The following is a 17,733-nucleotide window of genomic DNA, read 5'->3' on the forward strand; positions in this document are numbered from 1 at the left end:
GTGGGGAGGAAGGGAAGCCGACGGCCACATGCAATTGAAACTGCAAGGAAGAAGCAAGTTAGGCACCACTTAATTGCCTCCTTGATTTGCTTTTTGCTGCATTCGGCGGGGTTCAGATACTGGTGTTTAAAATGGGTCATTTAGACGTTTGAGCAAGATTTCAGGAATTGCAAAAAAAAAAGAACAAGTCTAAGATTAATTTTTATCTAAAGCAGTGGTTCTTAATTGAGCGTGATTTTTGCTCCCCGCCCACCAAGAGGAAGTCTGATAATCTGGAGACACTTTGATTGTCACATCTCAGGGAGAAGGGTGCTGTTAAATACACTAGAATGCACAGAACAGACCCCCACTGTGAGAATTATCGGGTCCAAAATGTTAGTAGTGCTGAGGTTGAAAAACCCCTGTCTAAAGAATCAAAGTGATTCATTGAGGTTTGTGTCCTCTCTCTCAGCCCCAGGTCTTATGTTGGTTGACCTCAGGGCCCATTCAGATCTAGGCTCTAAGCTCCTGGGAGCACCCTGGGTTCCTCTGCAGGTGATGACATTCTCCTAAGCCATGAGGTGTTAGAGACATGCCTCTCACTGTACCATGTGTCCCCTGGGAAGCATATGCATTGTGCACCTTGTGTTTTTTTTTTCTGAAAAAGCCACTTTTTGCAGTTCCCTGTTGGGCCCCAGAGCTTTGAGGTTTTATTTTTGCTGCAGTGAGCAGAATGAGGCCTTCCGTTTCTGACTGGGCCTATTCAGTGAGTAGCTATTTCTTTCTTTCTTCCTCCAGGCCCAACTTCCAGGGGAACCTCAGTCTCCTCATCTGTTAATGTAAAAAATAGTTTCCACCTCGTGAGGGTTGTTTGTTATGAGGTTTGAACAGCCTAGTGCAGTTACAATGATTTGAACAGTAGCACTCAGCTGTTGGCAGTGTGGGCGGCCGTCTTTGCCTTCCAGGATTTCCACAGATTCTCAGCAAACTCCACACTGAGAGCTTTGATTCAGAGGCGAAGACACTTGGAAAAGATAAAGGAAACACAGTATCTTCGTCCTTTTAATGATTTTATTTTACCTATTTGCAAGTTCACCTCCCCTTGTCCTACCACTTACTCGTCCTCAAATCCCGCCAGTGGATCATCTCTCCTACTCACTCCTTTGCCCTTTCCTTGGGCTGGTTTTTGTCACCTCCACGTTACTTGGAAAAGAGTAAGGGACCAAATGCCCAGTCAAACCTGAGTTCAATCGACCCCGATCCCAGCAACTCTGTTCTAACCTTCTAATTAAAGGGGCCACGTTTGCTCCTAATCCCACCGAACAGATCAAACCTACCCTCCCACCAAGACCCTCTTCCTCCTCCACCTCGGACCTCACTCACTATGCAATAAAACCAACATCCAAGGCAAAAAATTCTTGCTTTGAACTAGGAAAGTTTTAACAGAAAAAAATAAACCTCCCTTTTTGCCACCTGAGGTATCTGAAACACCGATATGAAGAACGAAGATGTGTCTAAAACTTTGGAGTTATGACCAGATGCGACCTACTGCAGCGATCCAGATCTAGGTGTCCAAGCGAATTCCCGCCAACCTGGGCCATGCATCACCAGATTCCTCCCACTAGACTCAAGCCCCAGGGCTTCTAAACGGCTTCCAAACTGTGTCGTGAGTTGACAGTGAGTAGATCCATTCGGTCTTACATAAGAACATAAGAAACGATGCTCTCCTTATAATGGCTGAGAGTCGGAGAATGTGGAAGTTACTGGTTAAAAGGAAACCAAATCAAGGTATTTTTTTCTTTCTCATGGTGGGTTAATATTTTCTGCATGTTGAAAATGTGAATATAGGGTGTGGAGTTTGCTCTGAAAAGCAACATGAGAGACACTGAGAGACACTGAGTTCAGTGTGTTGTGGGACAGGTAAGTGTGGATTTGTGAAAGCTGTGGCTTTCTCGGGACTGGGAAAAACTGCCACAGGGAGGCAGTAGAGTTTTGAGGTTAACAACGTGGGCTGTAGAGTCAGATGCGAGTTTGAATTCTGCCTCCCACACTTAGTAGCTGTGCGACTTCCAGAAAGTTACTTAACTGCTCTCGTTCCAACTCCACAAAATGGGGATAAAACTGCTATCTAACTCCTAGGGATATTTTAAGGGTGAGTGAGATAACCAGCTCAATGAGTAAGCTCTCAACTGGTGTCATTTTAAAAAGCAGTATACTGTATTGCATATTTGAAAGTTGTAACACAGTAGGTTTTAAACATTCTCATCATAAGAAAAAAAAATTTTGTAACTATATGTGGTGATGGTTATTAGCTAGACTTGTGGTTGTTTTGCCATATGTACAAACATCGAATCATGTCGTACATCTGAGATTAATATAATGTTATATGTCAATTACACCTCGAATAAAAAAATAGAAGTTTAAAGGGAAGGCGACAAATTTCTGATAGAGAGATGATAGATTTTTTTTTGAGAGTATGATATTTTTAACCCAAGTAGCTCTAAACTCAATGAGCCTGTCCCCAGTCCTCACCTACAATTACGTCCTATTCTGGTTACGAAGCAGATTGCAACAGCTGCTTCTGCAACACTCCACAATGATATTCTTCTAGCTGTTGTCACGCAAAAAATGTGTACTTTGTTTCATTTCACTCCTAAGAGTGATAAGCTTTCTCTTGGCTTTTGGTTGTATGTATACACACACACACACACACACACACACACACACACACACGGAAATGATAAATATTATATAATTATTTTGTTAATATATAATATAATCAACTATATTATGTAATAGAATGTATTATTATATATTATAATTATGTATTTACTGTCTATTTTTAACTTTGGGCTTTTCATTTCACAGAGGATTTTACAGAGGTGGGAAGGCTGCTTCTTTCTGTTCTTTTTCTTGGTCAAGTTTTCAAAGAAAGAGTTTAAAGCGAAAGCTTTCGATTTTGTGCGTTGATTACGCTGAGCAGTGTCCAAGTTAGGGCAGGTAGTTATATTATGGCTGGTAGTTAAATGGTTGATTGTTTAGGGGACTGATACAATTTGGGAGGAGGAGAGAGATTAGTTGGGTGTGTTGAGATCTGGGTGATCAAATGAGAGGAACTTAGATTTCATCACCTGATCGTGTTATGGTTCTATCTGTAGATTAGATTGTCTCTCTGGTTTATAGGGATGGACTAAATATTGATGGAATATCAGATTCCTCACTGTTGAAAGGAAGAAAGAGAAACCAAATGAGAGATTGTCTTTCTCTTCTAGGAGCCCTGGTAAACCAGAGTCAAGCTTGAACTCTGCTCAGCAGGAATTATTTAGAGCTGGAGAGATTTCAAATGAGAGCCAATAATCATAAGAGCGAACATTTACTGAGCACTATGTGCCAGGCACTGTACTAAGTATGCCCCATTCCATACTCGAACTTCTCAGGCAGCCTCATCACACTCCATGAAGTGGGTGGTGTCTATAAGATCTTTTTACAGATGAGAAAAACTGAGGCACAATGAGGTCAAATGATTTGTCAAGGTGTAGCCAGCTTCTTTGGTTTCATCTTCTTTTCCAAAAGACCAAGGGACGTGGCGTTACAGAACCCAGACTTTGCAGTCCCAGCTCCTGTCCATTTTGCAATGGACAAGTATGCCCACTGAAGCTACATGGCTCCCCAGGGGACACCCCGCACTGGGGAAGAGCAAGATGGTTGCATCTGGCAAAGGGGCAATCAATATCCTTTCCATAAGTTTGAAGACAACGAACAAGACCAGAGTAGGAAGCGTAGGCCTGCAAGGGGCACTGGCCAGGATGCTGGGCCTCAGAGCTCTCTCCAGAATGAACCAGCTCTCTTCTGGCCGCTGCCAATTGTTGAAGAGGAACAATCTAACTCTGGGCAGAAATAGGGCTAACGCTGGATGGTTTTAAGAGAAGCTTCCCTGATGTGCATCCTTTCAACTCAACAACTGTTTCTTGAGCTTTGAATATGAGTCTAGGAAGGAAAATAGTTTATACCACCAACCATCTCCTGACATGCATTGCCTCTCTCAATTCTTGCAAACACCTCGGATGCAGGGAAAGAAACTGAGGCTCAGGGAGGTTAAGGAAGCTTCCTAGAGTCACACAGCTACCAAATAGCAAAGCCAGAAAGTAAACTGTTTTGTCCCCTGCCTCATACCGCCAGACATGGTACTAATTGTTGGGGTACAAAGCCTAAAAAAAAAAGTCTTTTTTCCCCCAAGATTTTTACTGTTCAACAGGATAAGACTGATATTCAAATGACCAGTAGGAATGGTGATATTAATCGAGAACTCTGGAGCTGTGACTATGCTTTATGTTCAGTAGCTCTAATATGCTAACCATGGCCCTGTGAAGAAGGTATTGTTCCCATTTTGCAGATGGAGAGACTGGGGCTGAGAGAAGTTAAGAAAGTTGCTTAAGATTCCACAGCAAGCAATTATCCCTTCCCAGCCAAGGGAGGCGCCATGAGAAGCACAAACAAGCCCTGTGGGAGGAGGTTGTTACACTTGGTGTGTGTGTGTGCAGCTCTAGCCTCATTCCAGACCTGAAATGAGTCATCTGCAAGTCACAGAACCAGCCCCTCTGGACACATGATGAGGCTGTTTTGTATATTAGGCAGAGCTGGGCCCAGAGAATGTGGTCCTCAGCGGAAAAGATGGCCTCATTCCAAATGCATCCCCTCTCCAGGCCCTTGGGAGCTGGCCAGGCCTGGTGACCTGTGGAAGAGGTGACGCTGTGCCTTGGTGTCCAAGCAGCATGGCTTGGCTGAGTTTGCTGGGCTTCTTCCATCCCAGAAACCCATTGGCTTTTACCCTTTGATGTGAACCAGATGTGTGGCACCTCACCCTGCAGGGCAGAGGCCACTCTGGGAGGCCCCGGGGGGAGGGGTTTGCCAGAAGCAGCAGCTGGTGGCCCGGGCCCCTCCCCTCTCTCCTACCCCCCTCGCCCCTACATGCCATTCCTCGTGGGTACCCTGTGCATCTTCCCTTCCCACCAACAGGAAATGACACTGGACAGATCTCAAAAGTCCATATGTCCTGGACAGTCTCTCTAGGAATTTTCTAGGCCTCCAATTCGCTCTATGTGTCATATCCTTTCCACTCACAGCATTTTTTTTTAATAGGAAAAAAAAAAAAGAAAAAGAGTGAGTATTCTTCTTCCTCCAGTGCTACCTTCCCCACTTGAGATCTTGGGCAAGTAATTTACTTATATCTTTATGGATCTGTGGAGTCAATGAGTTATAATCCATTATGCTCATGACTTATTTCGTTAAGTAAGTTATTCACAATTCGGCCAGTGGTGGCCCATCCGAGCCGGTGGCCGTGTCCTTTATCCATGACCCGTCATTCTTTGAGCTTTCCAGCACCAATGGTTCTAGGTTCCTCTTGTACTTTTCCTGTCCTAGCCCTGGAATCAGCCATTTCTCCAAAGATCCTGGTTCACTTCGCTGAAAATGGTATTTAGAAGTCAAGATCCAGATGCTGGGTGTGCTCACTGCTGCTGGAGCAATGCCTGCTAGTCCTTGTTAGTGGGTAGAATATAGGTGTATATACACACGCACAGCACAGCACAGCACACAGCACACACAATCATTTACATTTATGTTTATTTATTGTATTTGAAAATTGTGATGACATACACATAAAATTTACCATCTTAACCATTTTTAAGTGTACAGTCCTGTGGCATTAAGTACATTCACCTCGTTGTACAACCTTCACCACCATAATCCACAGAACTCTTTCATCTTGCAAAACTGAAACTCTACCTACGAGCACTCATTTCTATAATTATTTTTATACCTATCTATATATGCTGAAAGCCATGGGTTCACGCTGATGTGTCCAATCACTATCCAACACCACAAGGCTCATTCCAGACTTCTCTCTTTCCATATTTGTAACTCCTTTTTCTCTTGTGTCTCCTTAGTCTCTTTCAATATGTGACAGTTTCTCAGTCTATCCTTGTTTTTCTTAATCTTGACATTTTGGAAGAATACACTCAGATGTTTTGTATAATGTTCTTCAAATTGAGCTTATCTGATGTTTTCTCATGATTAGACTGGGGATGTAGATTTTTGGAAAAAATACCAAAGAGATGAAGTGTCCTTCTCATTATATCATATCAAAGAGTGTGTGATATCAACATGTGCTTGTTACTTTTTAAAGATATAGGCACTGGGATTCCAAAGCTGTCACACTTGCCTAAAGTCACACAGCCAGGAGGATCTGAAACTGGGCCATTCTGAACTTTGTGCCATTTCCTTAATTTGAAAGGAAGAATCATCTGGTGAAGAAGACAAAAGGCCCCTGGTTTGAAGCGAAGGGTGGGAGGTGGGGAGACTTTACACCCACATTAGGTCCTTTAACTGGGGCTGATTCACCACCCGCGGCTCTTCCCCAGGGCCCTGTCCAGTCTTGTCTTAAACTCCCTCTGTCTGGTGCAAGCAGCCATGAGGCTCCTCTTCAAATAAATCTGGCATTTTTTGACCACTAGATGAGATTGTCTGGTCCTTGTGCCTCCAGCACCAGGATGAATATAATCGGATAATTTTTTTAAAATGCATTTTTCATGAGGGTTCAAGTTATACAAGAATCCTATAATCAAACCAGCTAGCAGTTTATAAGGCCATCTGTCCCTGCCCCCAACCAGCCTTCAGAGTTCCTGCCTGCTCTTTAGGCCTCTCTCAGAGGGATGCCTGCAGAAGAGGCCGTCCAAATGGAATTGGCTTATGGATGTTGGTGATACTGGCTTTCCTTTGCCTGCTCTTGACCTCTTTGTCTAGCAGTTTTCAGCAAAATCACTCTCGCTGCATCAGAAACATCCTGAAGCTTCAGGGTAGAAGTTCCAAACATGTCCTCTGGTCAGTGGTCAACCAGCCACATGTGTTTTGTTTGGCCCTCACTTAATTTAAAAAGTTTAAAATTTGTTCACAACATGAAAAAATCAGGAGCTCATCATAAAAGTCTGGATTTTGGCTTCTCTTGAAAAATCAGATGTGGCAATAGATGGTCCACATTCCCACATGCCAGCAAATGGCCAGAGCTGAATAGTGGCTGCCCTTTTGAATGTGACACATGTAATTCTCAGCACTCCCTATTGTTACCATCCCCAACCTCATTCATTTGTACTGTCTGCTTGGCCTCTGAAGGCATTTGCGTCCACAATCTGTAGAATCTTGCAGTTAATTCATTCACTAAGCAAACACTTACTGAGCCCCTACTCAGGCCAAGTTTTGTGCTAGGCTCCAAGATCGATGGCATATACTCTGGTGATTCTAGTTTATCAGAGACGTTCCATATGGAATGTCTCTGATAAACTCTGTCGATATGGGAACGTTGAAGAGAGACCCCTAGCTCAGTCTGGAGGGAGTCAGGGGCGGCATCCTGCAGGAGACACACATCCTCGAAAAGCTGGTCACCATCTAAGTTCAAGTGAGAAAGCTGCTCGCTCTGTTCCAGGACCCCTGACCCTAGGCTGGGCCATCTGCTTGTCTGGCCTCATTCTGTAGTTTGCTCTTCAATGGATTCACTTCTTTGCTAATTCTTATAGCCTCTTCACAGAGCAGGATTTTCTGTGTTTATCTCAAGACCCCAGGTACCAGGGAGTGTGAGAAGGACAAGTGCAGGATGCTCAGCTGACATCAGGGCTGGAACGACCTATCGTGTAAGTGATGGAGGCTCCATGAGGCAGGGGAGAGGTCAAAAGACTCGGAGTCAGACAGATTTGGTTGAATTTTGGTCTTGCCACTTAAACCTTTACACCAGGCAAACAGGAGCAAAAGCAGGATTTAATCTTTATTCTTTCGCCCTTCCCTTCAGTTTTATTGAAGTATGATTGACAAATAAAAATTCTGTATATTTAAGGAGTACATGTGATGATTTGATATATTTTTAAATAGTGAAATGATTTTCACAATCAAGCTAATTAACATATCTGTTACCTTCGGTATGTAAACTTTGAGACTGACTTTTTTCACTCAGCATAAAGTTCTGAGATCCTTTTTTTTCTATGTATTCATAGTACATTTCTTTTTTCTTTCTTTCTTTTTTTTTTTTTTGCTGAGTAATATTCCATTGTAATGATATACCACTGTTTGTTTATTCATTCAGCCATTGAAGGACATTTGACTTGTTTTCGGTTTTTGACTTATGATGATTAATTTTATGTGTCAACTTGACTGGGCCATGGGATGCCCAGATATTTGGTGAAACCTTATTCTGTGAGGGTGTTTTTGGATGAGTTTAACATTTAAATGATAGACCGAGTAAAGCAGATTGCCTTCCCTAATGTAAGTGGGCCTTGTCTAATCAGTTGAAGGCCTGAATGGAACAGAAAGTCTGACCCTCCCCCAAATAAGAGGGAATTCCTCTTGCCTGACTGACTTCGGATGGGATGTCATTTTTTTTCTTGCCTTCAGACTCCAACTGAAACATTGGCTCTTTCTGGGTTTCAGGCTTTTGGACTCAGACTGGAACTACACATTGGCTCTCTTCAGTCTCCAGCTTGCTGACTGCAGATCTTGGGACTTGTCAGCCTCTATAATCACGTGAGCCAATTCCTTATTATAAATCTCTTTACATCTATATACATGACTATTACAAGTAAAGCTGCTATAAACATTGGTGTACAGGATTTTGTGTGAACACAAGTTTTCATTTCTGTGGGATAAATACCCAGGGGTGTAATTGCTGGATCTTATGGTAAGTGTGTGTTTAACTTTATAAGAAACTGCCAAACTGTTTTCTAGAATGACTTTACCGTTTTACATTCCCACTGCTCATCGCTTATATTATTTTACTCTACTAGTTAAATTAGTTAACTTTGAAATGGGCTGGCATTTTGAAGGCTGGTCATACAGGGATTTTTGCCCACTTGTATTATAATCATAGCTATCCCAGGCATCCTTGTTTTAACTTTCGTATTTATTAGCCAAACATAGAGGTCTGTAGGGTTAAAGATTTGAAATAACAAACCTGGTTGCCTCAGATTTTCTTGACTGGCACCAAGGCTTGCCAGGCCTTTGAATCAGCTGGATGCAGGGAAGGGTCACCAGGAAACTCAGGCTGCCGGACCCGACAGGAAGCGTGGGATGAAGTTTACTCTGGGTCTGGCTCGTGGTTAGCCCTGCTGGAGCCCGAGGCTTCCAGGCGGGCTCAGCGTGCACCGTCAGGAAATGGCCTGGGCTCTTTAAATCACCCCACCCCTGAAAAATAAATTCATGAACAAGAAAGCTCTGAGCTCCCTTCCTTTGAGAAATAGCATCTTTGAGAAATTTCTTCCTTTGGAAGAAAATTGACTTGCAGAGCAATTAAGACTGTGCGCTCCTCGGGCTCCACACACTCATAAGTCAGTGACAAGTGGCTTTGGGCTCTTTCCTGGAGAGGACTACTGTGGAGTTATTTACTGATGCTTAATCCCACGACATTCTCCCTTTCACACTTCTACGTGCCTCCTCCCGAGTTAACACATACAGAAATACTCATCTTGCCTATAGTTATTACTAACACTATAATGTTAGTATATTGCATTTGGGCGTTGATAAATGGATTCAATCAGACATCACACCTGTATAGACCTTTTTAGTTTCATGTTATCTCTCTGGAGTCTCCCCAAAACTCTGTGAGATAGGCACATAAACTGTCCACTCCATTTTATTAAGAATTTCTCAGGACAAGGACCAAAATTCATGACTATTAAGGCACTTCCCACAGGTCCCATGGCTTATGTGGTAGAGCTGAGGCTGGAAGCCAGGGGGCCGAATGCTGGTTCAGAGGCTGGCTCCTCATTCTAGCCTGGAGCTGACCTGTGCAGAAGCCACAGGCCATATGTGGCCATTGAGCCTTGAAATGTGACTCGTCCAAACGGAGATGTGCTGCTGGTGCAACATACACACCGGCTTTTGAAGACTTAGTTTAAAAAAAAATAAATGTAGACTATTTCATTAATGACTTTTTAATATTGTTTACAAGCTGAGATGATGTTTTTTATACACTGGGTTAAAAATATTTTGTAAAAATGAATCCTATCTGTTTTTCTTAATGTGACTACTAGAAATATAAAATTACATGTGTCTCACACTGTGTTTCTATTGGACAGTGATGCTCTAGACCACATCACAGGCAGTTTATTTTTTTAATAGAGGAGAGTTTTAGACATATGATCTCATTATCTTGTAAAACATATTCATCCCCAGTGTCTGCTTTCTGGATGGCATTTATGCAGATTTCTCCCCACTATCCCTTCTCTGATAAATGTGTGTGTGTGTGCATGTGCGTGTGCATGTGTGTGTGTGTGTGTGTGTGTGTGTGAGAGAGAGAGAGAGAGAGAGAGAGAGAGAGAGAATGTGTGTGTGTGTGTATAGATGTCGTTTCCATCTTCGGGCTATTGTGAATAATGCTGCTATTCACACTGGTGTACAAGTATCTGTTTGAGTCCCTGCGTTCAGTTCTTCAGGGCACATACATATATACGTAGCGGTGGAATTGCTGGATCATATGGTAATGTTATGCTTAACTTTTTGGCGAACCACCATACTGTTTCCCACAGTGGCTGCACCATTTTATATTCCCACCAGCATTGCATGAGGGTTCCAAAGGAGAGGTTATCTTTTAAAATATCTTTATTCTAAGTTCCAAATGAATGCATATCCAGTATAACAAACCTGAACTGTATAGGAGAATAAAAGTTAAACACTACTTGGCTGTAACCACTGAGAGTTGGCTCTGTTTGCATCTGACCCTTATCTGTGTTTCCTTGCCTCCATTCCTGCCCCTTTACACTTTATCCTCTGCACACAGCCACAGCCGGCTTCTTTTATTGTATTTTTTTTACAGTGAGCTTAATACAAAACAGAACATATAGCTTCCCTGCCTGGAATGTTCCAATGGACCTCCCTTCTCACCTTGTATTTGTGCCAAGTCCAGATAGTAGCATCTAGGCACAGCTGGCACCTAGCATCTTCCCCAACTGCATCTTCTACCTGCCTCTCCCTTTTTCCCTCCGTTCCAGCCACACTCACCTTCTTGCTATGGTTCAAATGCGGCAAGCTTGTTCCCACCTCCGGATGTTGGTGCTTGTTTGGTGCCTGCAGAGCTTGTTAGGGCTCCCCCCTCCTCTTCTTTGGATCTCTGCTCAGTGTCACCCTCTCGGAGAAGCGAACCATGAATGTCCTACCTGCTAAGCAGATACTTGATCCTCTCACACTATTCGCTTTGTAAATACAGCATTTATGATCACCTGCCTCATATGAATATGTTAATTTTTGGTCTCCCTGACTATAATGTAACCTCTTATTAGAACAGGAGCTTTCTCTATTTTGTTTATCTTGTCTCCCCAGTGCCCAGAACAGTGCCTGGCAAGATGCTTACTTGTTAGGTGCATCTATTTGTTAGATGAGTGGATAAATAAATGAATACACACGCATATAAAATATGCATATTTTAATTTACAAATATTTTAGATATTTGAAATACATGTGTATTCAGGTCTGCTTGCAAAACAAGTGAAAATAATTGCACATCAAGAGACTACCATCGATCATTGTGACATGACTATAACAGTCTTATAATTACATTCAAGGCAATTATGCAGGTCAAAAATATGCAGAAACTTTTTAAACCATTACATTCATGCAGAGCTCATTTATTTCCTGCAATCAAGCATGTGTTTTGCTTGGCTATAGGATAAAGTGGCAAACACTCTTGATGCCATACTGCAGCCTATGAAACTGGATTCTGACACAGGGTTCCGGCTTAATTTCCTCATGGTCTTTGTGTGAGGACAAGCATCTGAGCAACTGCCAAGTCACACTCTCATTTGCTGTCCTGAAGCCCCTCCAGGGAGACAAGTGGGGAGGGACAGAGCAGGTCACAAACTCCAAAGCAGAATCTTCAATTCGTTTTCTTAAATTGAGGTATAATTCATGTACCCTAAAATTGACCCTTTTAAAGTATATGATTCAGTGCTTTTAGTACGTTCAGAGTTATGCAACGATCACCACTATTTAACTTCAGAACATTTCATCACTCCAAAAAAGAACTCCGTACCCAATTAGCAATCACTCCCCATTTACCGTAGACAACCATTCATCTGCTTTCTGTGTCTATGGATTTGCCTATTCTGCACATTTCATATAAATGGAATCATACAACATGTGGACTTTTGTGTCCAGCTTCTTTCATTTAGCATAATGCTTTCCAGGTTCATTCATGTTATAGCACATATCAGTTCTTCATTCATTTTTATTGCCAAATAATATCCTATTGTATAGATAAATCACATTTTTAAAATTCATTCATCGGTAGTTGGACATTTGGGTTATTTCTACTTTTCAGCTATTATGAATAATGCTGCTATGAACATTTGTGTACAAGTTTTTATGTGGACATGTGTTTTTAATACTCTCGGGTATAGAGCTAGAAGTAGAACTGGGCAACTCTGTGTTTAAGACTTTGACGAGTTGTCAATGTTTTACAAAGTGGCTGCACTATTTGCATTTCCACTATTGATGTGCGAGGGTTCCGATTTTTCCACATCTTCAATATTTATTATCCATCTGTTCAGCTATAGCCATCCAGTGAGTATGAAGTGGGAGCTCATTGTGATTTTGATTTACGTTTCTCTAATGACTATTGATGTTGATTATATTTCCTTGTATATATTTCCAGTATATATTGGAGAAATATCTATTCAGATCCTTTGTCCATTTTCTAATCGGATTTCGTGTCATTTTATTGTTAAGTTATAAGAGTTTATATATTCTGGGTACTAGGCCCTTATCAGGTATATGATTTGCAAATATTTTCTCTCATTCCATGGGCTGTCTTTTCACTTTCTTGATAGTGTCCTTTGAAGCAAAAAGTTTTAAATTACGATTAATAAGTCTAACTTATCTACTCTTTGTTTTATTGTTTGTGCTTTTTAGTGTCATATCTCAGAAATCATTGTTTAATCCAAAGTCACAAAGATTTATTTCTATGTTTTCTCCTAAGAGTTTTAAGCTTTAGTTCTTACATTTAGGTCTTTGATCCATTTCGAATTAATTTTTGTATATGGTGTGATGTAGAGGGTCCAACTTTATTCTTTTGCATATGGATACCAGTTGTCCCAATACCATTTATTGAACAGATTAATATTTCCCCACTGAATTGTCACGGCACCCCTGTCAAAAGTCAATTGACCATAAATGTAAGGGTTTATTTCTAGGCTCTCAATTCTATTCCATTGACCTATACGTCTATCCTTATGGCAGCTGTGTACTGTCTTGATTACTGTAGGTAGCTTTGTAGTAAGTTTTGAAATTAGCAAGTGTGAGTCCTCTAAATTTGTTCTTTTTTTTTTTAAATTATTTTGTCTATTCTGTGCCCCTTCCGTTTCTATATGAATCTTAAGATCAGTTTGTCAATTTCCACAAAAAAAGTTTCATTTTTTAAAATTGTAAAGTATTTCTAACAGAAGTTCAGAGTTTGATATAGTATTCTCTGCACCTACCGTCAATGAGTAACATTTAACATTTTACCAAATTTGCTTTCGAGGTTTTGCTTATTTTTAAGAAAATGAAGCATCACAGATAGAGATCAATACCATTACTCCTGCTGTCTAACCCTTATCTGTCTTACCCCTCCCTTCTCCAGAAGTAACCATGCATCTGAGTTTTGGTGATGTGTGCGTAATTTTACAACATATATAGCATCCACAAATAATATACAGAATTGTCATTCGGGCTATTTATTAACTCTATTTAAATTAAATCATGTGTATATTATACTTCAACATTAAATGCTTTTAAATTTATGTTTTCTGAAATTTACCCACGGTGATATATGAAGCTCTTGTTCATTTTTTAAATGTACAATGCCATTGTACATTTCTGTGGCAATTTATTTATCCAGGCTTCTATTGGTGGATATTTAAGTTGTTTGCAGTTTTTTGCTGTTATAGAGTTGCAAGAGGCATTCTTTTATATCCTTCTTTTGGCGAGTGTGTGAGAGTTTGCTGACAGTATATACCCAGAAGTGGAATTGTTGGATTGAAGGATTTATTCTCCACTGTGGCCAAGTCATTACTCAGAGTGGTTGTACCAATTTACGCTCCACCGGCAGTTCATCTGAGTTCCTGTTTGAGCACATCTTTGCCAACACTTGACATTGTCAGTCTTTTAAATCCTTGCCAATCTGAAGGCTGTAAAGTGGTCTCTCAGGGTCCTTTTAATTTGCATTTCCCTGTTAATGAGTTTGGGGACTCTTTCCATATGCCTTTGACTATTCTCTGAATTTCCTGTTAAAATCTTTTGCCCATTTTTCCGCTTGGTTTGTTTGTCATCTTCTTGCTTTTATAGGAGTTCTTTATATCTTCTGAAAACTAAAGTCTGTCGCTTTATTTTCTTTTCTTATTTTCTTCCTTTTGGTAAGGATTTATTTATTTATCTAGCTATCTATTTATTTATTTATTTATAATAGTTTTGTCTTATTTGAGAAACCTTTTTCTGCCCAATACTATGAAGATATTCTTCTATATATATATATATTTTTTTTAAGTTTTAAAGTTTTGCTTCCACATTTGGGTCTCCAATCCATCTAGAATTTATTTTTGTGTATGCTGTGAGGTAAGGATCTAACTATTTTCTCCCATTTGGGTAACTAATTCTTCTAGCATCACTTTTGAATAGTCCAGCCATCCATCTTCTTTTCGCTGATTTGTAATATCCTCCTGTCATATATTGTTTTTATACATTGCATGGATCAGTTTCTGGCTTCACTATTCTGTTCCACTGGTTTTTTGGTTTCTCCCTACACAAATATCACATTGTCTTAATTATAATATTATTACAGCATTTGGAAGGTCAAGTCCTACTACATTGTTCTTCAGATATTTCTTAGCTTTCATTCTTTTTTATTAAGTCTGAAGAAAACCTATTTGGAATTTTTAAAAAGTTTCATTATAGATTAAAAGTTCTAGATTAATTTGGTGGGGAAATGACATCTTTACAATATCGAGCTGTCTCATCTCTGAGCAGGTTGTATTTCTCCATTTCTGGGTATAAGTCTTCTTCCTATGTCCTTCAAGAATGGTTGGAGATTTTCTCCATAGAGGTTTTGGACATATTTTGTTACATTTATTCTTAAGCATCTTAGACTTTATGTTGCTATTATAAATGGGATTTTTTTTTTTTTGATTTGGCTATTCCGCTGTCTAAGAATGCTGTCAGGTTTCTGTATTTTGATATTATATTCCAACACCATTCTGAACTCTTTTAAATTTAGTATTTTGTGCAAAGATTCTCTTGGAGCTTTCTATGTACTTATCATATCTTCTGCAAATAAATGCTGTTTGTCTTCTCCTTAATTCTTATACCTCCTAATTTATTTTTCTTATTTTTATTGCATTTCCTAGGCCCTTCAATAGAATGTTAAATAGAAATAGTGACAGTGGATTTTCATTTCTTGTTTCTGGTCTCATTGCTTCTGCATGTCCATTTTCTAAACGAGTTGATAGAAAATTTTCATCAGATTGAGGAAGTTGGCAGCTAGTCTAGTTTCCTTTGAGTTTATTATTACTATTATTTACAAATGTCGAATGATATCGAATGCCTTTTCTGCTTTTCTTGAGATGATCCTGTGTCTTTCCTCCTTGATCTTTTAATGTAGTGGATTAATTTATTTTCTTTATTATGAAATATGTCAAACATAGAGAAATATGCAACAAGCAATAGTACTGATCAGAGTTCCTGATTGCAAGACCCAGGAATCAATTTGAGCTGATTTAGGTAGGAAAACAGTTCACGAGCAAGAGAGTGGCATCTCTCAGAACTGCAGGAAGCCTTGTCCTTTGAGCTCTAGATGCTGCAGCTTGCATTGCCGACACCTTGAGCCCTAAGTGCTGGTGACTCCATTGGCAGCACTGCCACAGCTACCCAGGAATTCTATCTTGTGCCTCTAGAGGTAGAGTTACTCATGGCCCACATAGCTCTGGGCCGAATGTTTTTAAATAGCTGAGTCCAGGTCATATGTTTGTACCCCAGATGCATTGGAAGAGGGTGCAGATGTCAGGTGGCCAAAAATACATATATATATATGAGAAATATCCTCTATAATCATAAATCCTCATGTACCCACTACCTATCTTGATTATTAAGAAAGGTGGTTTAGTGCAGTGGTTATGAGCGTAATTCTACAAACAGCTTGTGTAGGTCAGTAGCTGTATGATCTTGAGTAAGTTACTTCACTTTTCTGTGCTCCAGTTCCCCATTTGTAAATTATGGATAAGAACAGTAGCTACCTCATGGGGTTCTTCAGAGGATTAAATGAAATGGTATATGTAAAGGTCTTATACCAATGCCCGGCATTTAAAATGTGCTATATAAATTTTAGCTATTATATCAGTTAGGGTCCTACCTGGAAACAGATGGCACATTCAAACTGGGTAATCCGAGGAGAATTTAATACAGGGATTATTTACAAAGATGTTCTTCAGAGAAATAGAACAAATGGGACAGCCTGAATAGTAGCCCGGACTGCTGCAGAGCCCTTTCTTACCCCAAGCCCCATCAACATTGGCAGCCTTACTGGTGACTCAGAGTCACATGCCCAGATGTGATATACACTATCTTCAAAACTCAGGGGTCTACCAGGGTTTCACCTTTTCACCTTTTTCTTCATGGTGGGCAATGCAAGTGCAACAACTTATCTCTTACTTTGGAAGGGATGTTCTGATGGGCCCCAGACTCCTGGATCCTAAAAAATTCACAACATGGTAGGCTCTGAAAGTCTGTGGGTTTATCTCCTACTCTGTATACTGTGTGGCTTACTGAGGTATCTAAAGTGATTACTACTTATAGCTCATCAATGGAGCAGCAGTGGTGTCCTGCGGGTTATCAAGATGATCAAAGCCTCCTGAACTAGATTATCACAGGAGAAAGATAGCAGCGGAGCCCTAAGGCAAAGCAGTAAAGAGCATCTGTGTTGACCCCTGCTTCTGATTCTCTTTACTGAGGGGAATGGGGAGAAAGTGTTTTTCTGGTGAGTAGCTGTGCATTCGGTGCCTAGCATTTCAGCTGTGATCGTCACAGCTGGCACCTGTTTAAGTCTGGGTCAATCATCTGTTTAAGTCTGGGTCAATCTCCTGACATTCTCTGCAATTACGAGAGGGTTACACCATTCAGACAGGCATGTTATGTGGGCATGGTGTGGGAATGGCTGTCCCTGCATCTTTCACGTCCTTGATGGTGGCACTCACTACTGCAATTTCCTGTCAAACTCCAATGCCCAAACCCAGGCAAGTATATCCATATCTATGAATTCAGCCCGATCAAGTCCTGTATTTACCTTCCTTGGGCTAGAATGCTTTGACTCCATTGCCATACATGCTCCCAAGACTCTTGATTTAAATTGGCAAGGTCCTGCAACACTTCTGTATGTGGGACATCTCCTTCTGGAGCAGGGCTTAGTCTCCTTCATCTGGGCCATATTGGGATCCTACTCTCCTTTTGAGGCTGGAGGTTCGAGAAGGAGATTTGGCATCCCTTTTGTGAAGCGGCTTTCCTAAGTACAGTCACTAGAGGGCTCCTAGGCAGGGATGTTTGTTCCCCCAGATGGGGGAGGGACTGCCTGAGATGACGAGGGAGGTTTGGGAGAATCTGAGTGCTCAAACTTCTCAGTCTTGTCTGCGACTTCCCAGACGCTGCCATTTTAAGTCTCAGGGTTTCACTACTTCCCCCTTTGGTCCTTCCCTGGGCATT

At 40.9% G+C, this 17,733-nt stretch overlaps 1 long non-coding RNA gene across 1 annotated transcript; it reads left to right on the top strand.

Annotated features, from left to right (window-relative positions):
- The first annotated feature begins 929 nt into the window (after nt 1–929).
- Nucleotides 930–8,538, top strand: LOC111744882. The gene is made up of 3 exons (XR_002782377.1): nt 930–1,767; nt 7,586–7,661; nt 8,452–8,538. It is a non-coding gene; the product is annotated as an uncharacterized LOC111744882 (long non-coding RNA).
- The last annotated feature ends 9,195 nt before the right edge of the window (nt 8,539–17,733 follow it).

Source organism: Pteropus vampyrus, unplaced genomic scaffold (assembly GCF_000151845.1).
Source record: "Pteropus vampyrus isolate Shadow unplaced genomic scaffold, Pvam_2.0 Scaffold143, whole genome shotgun sequence".
Taxonomy (NCBI): domain Eukaryota; kingdom Metazoa; phylum Chordata; class Mammalia; order Chiroptera; family Pteropodidae; genus Pteropus; species Pteropus vampyrus.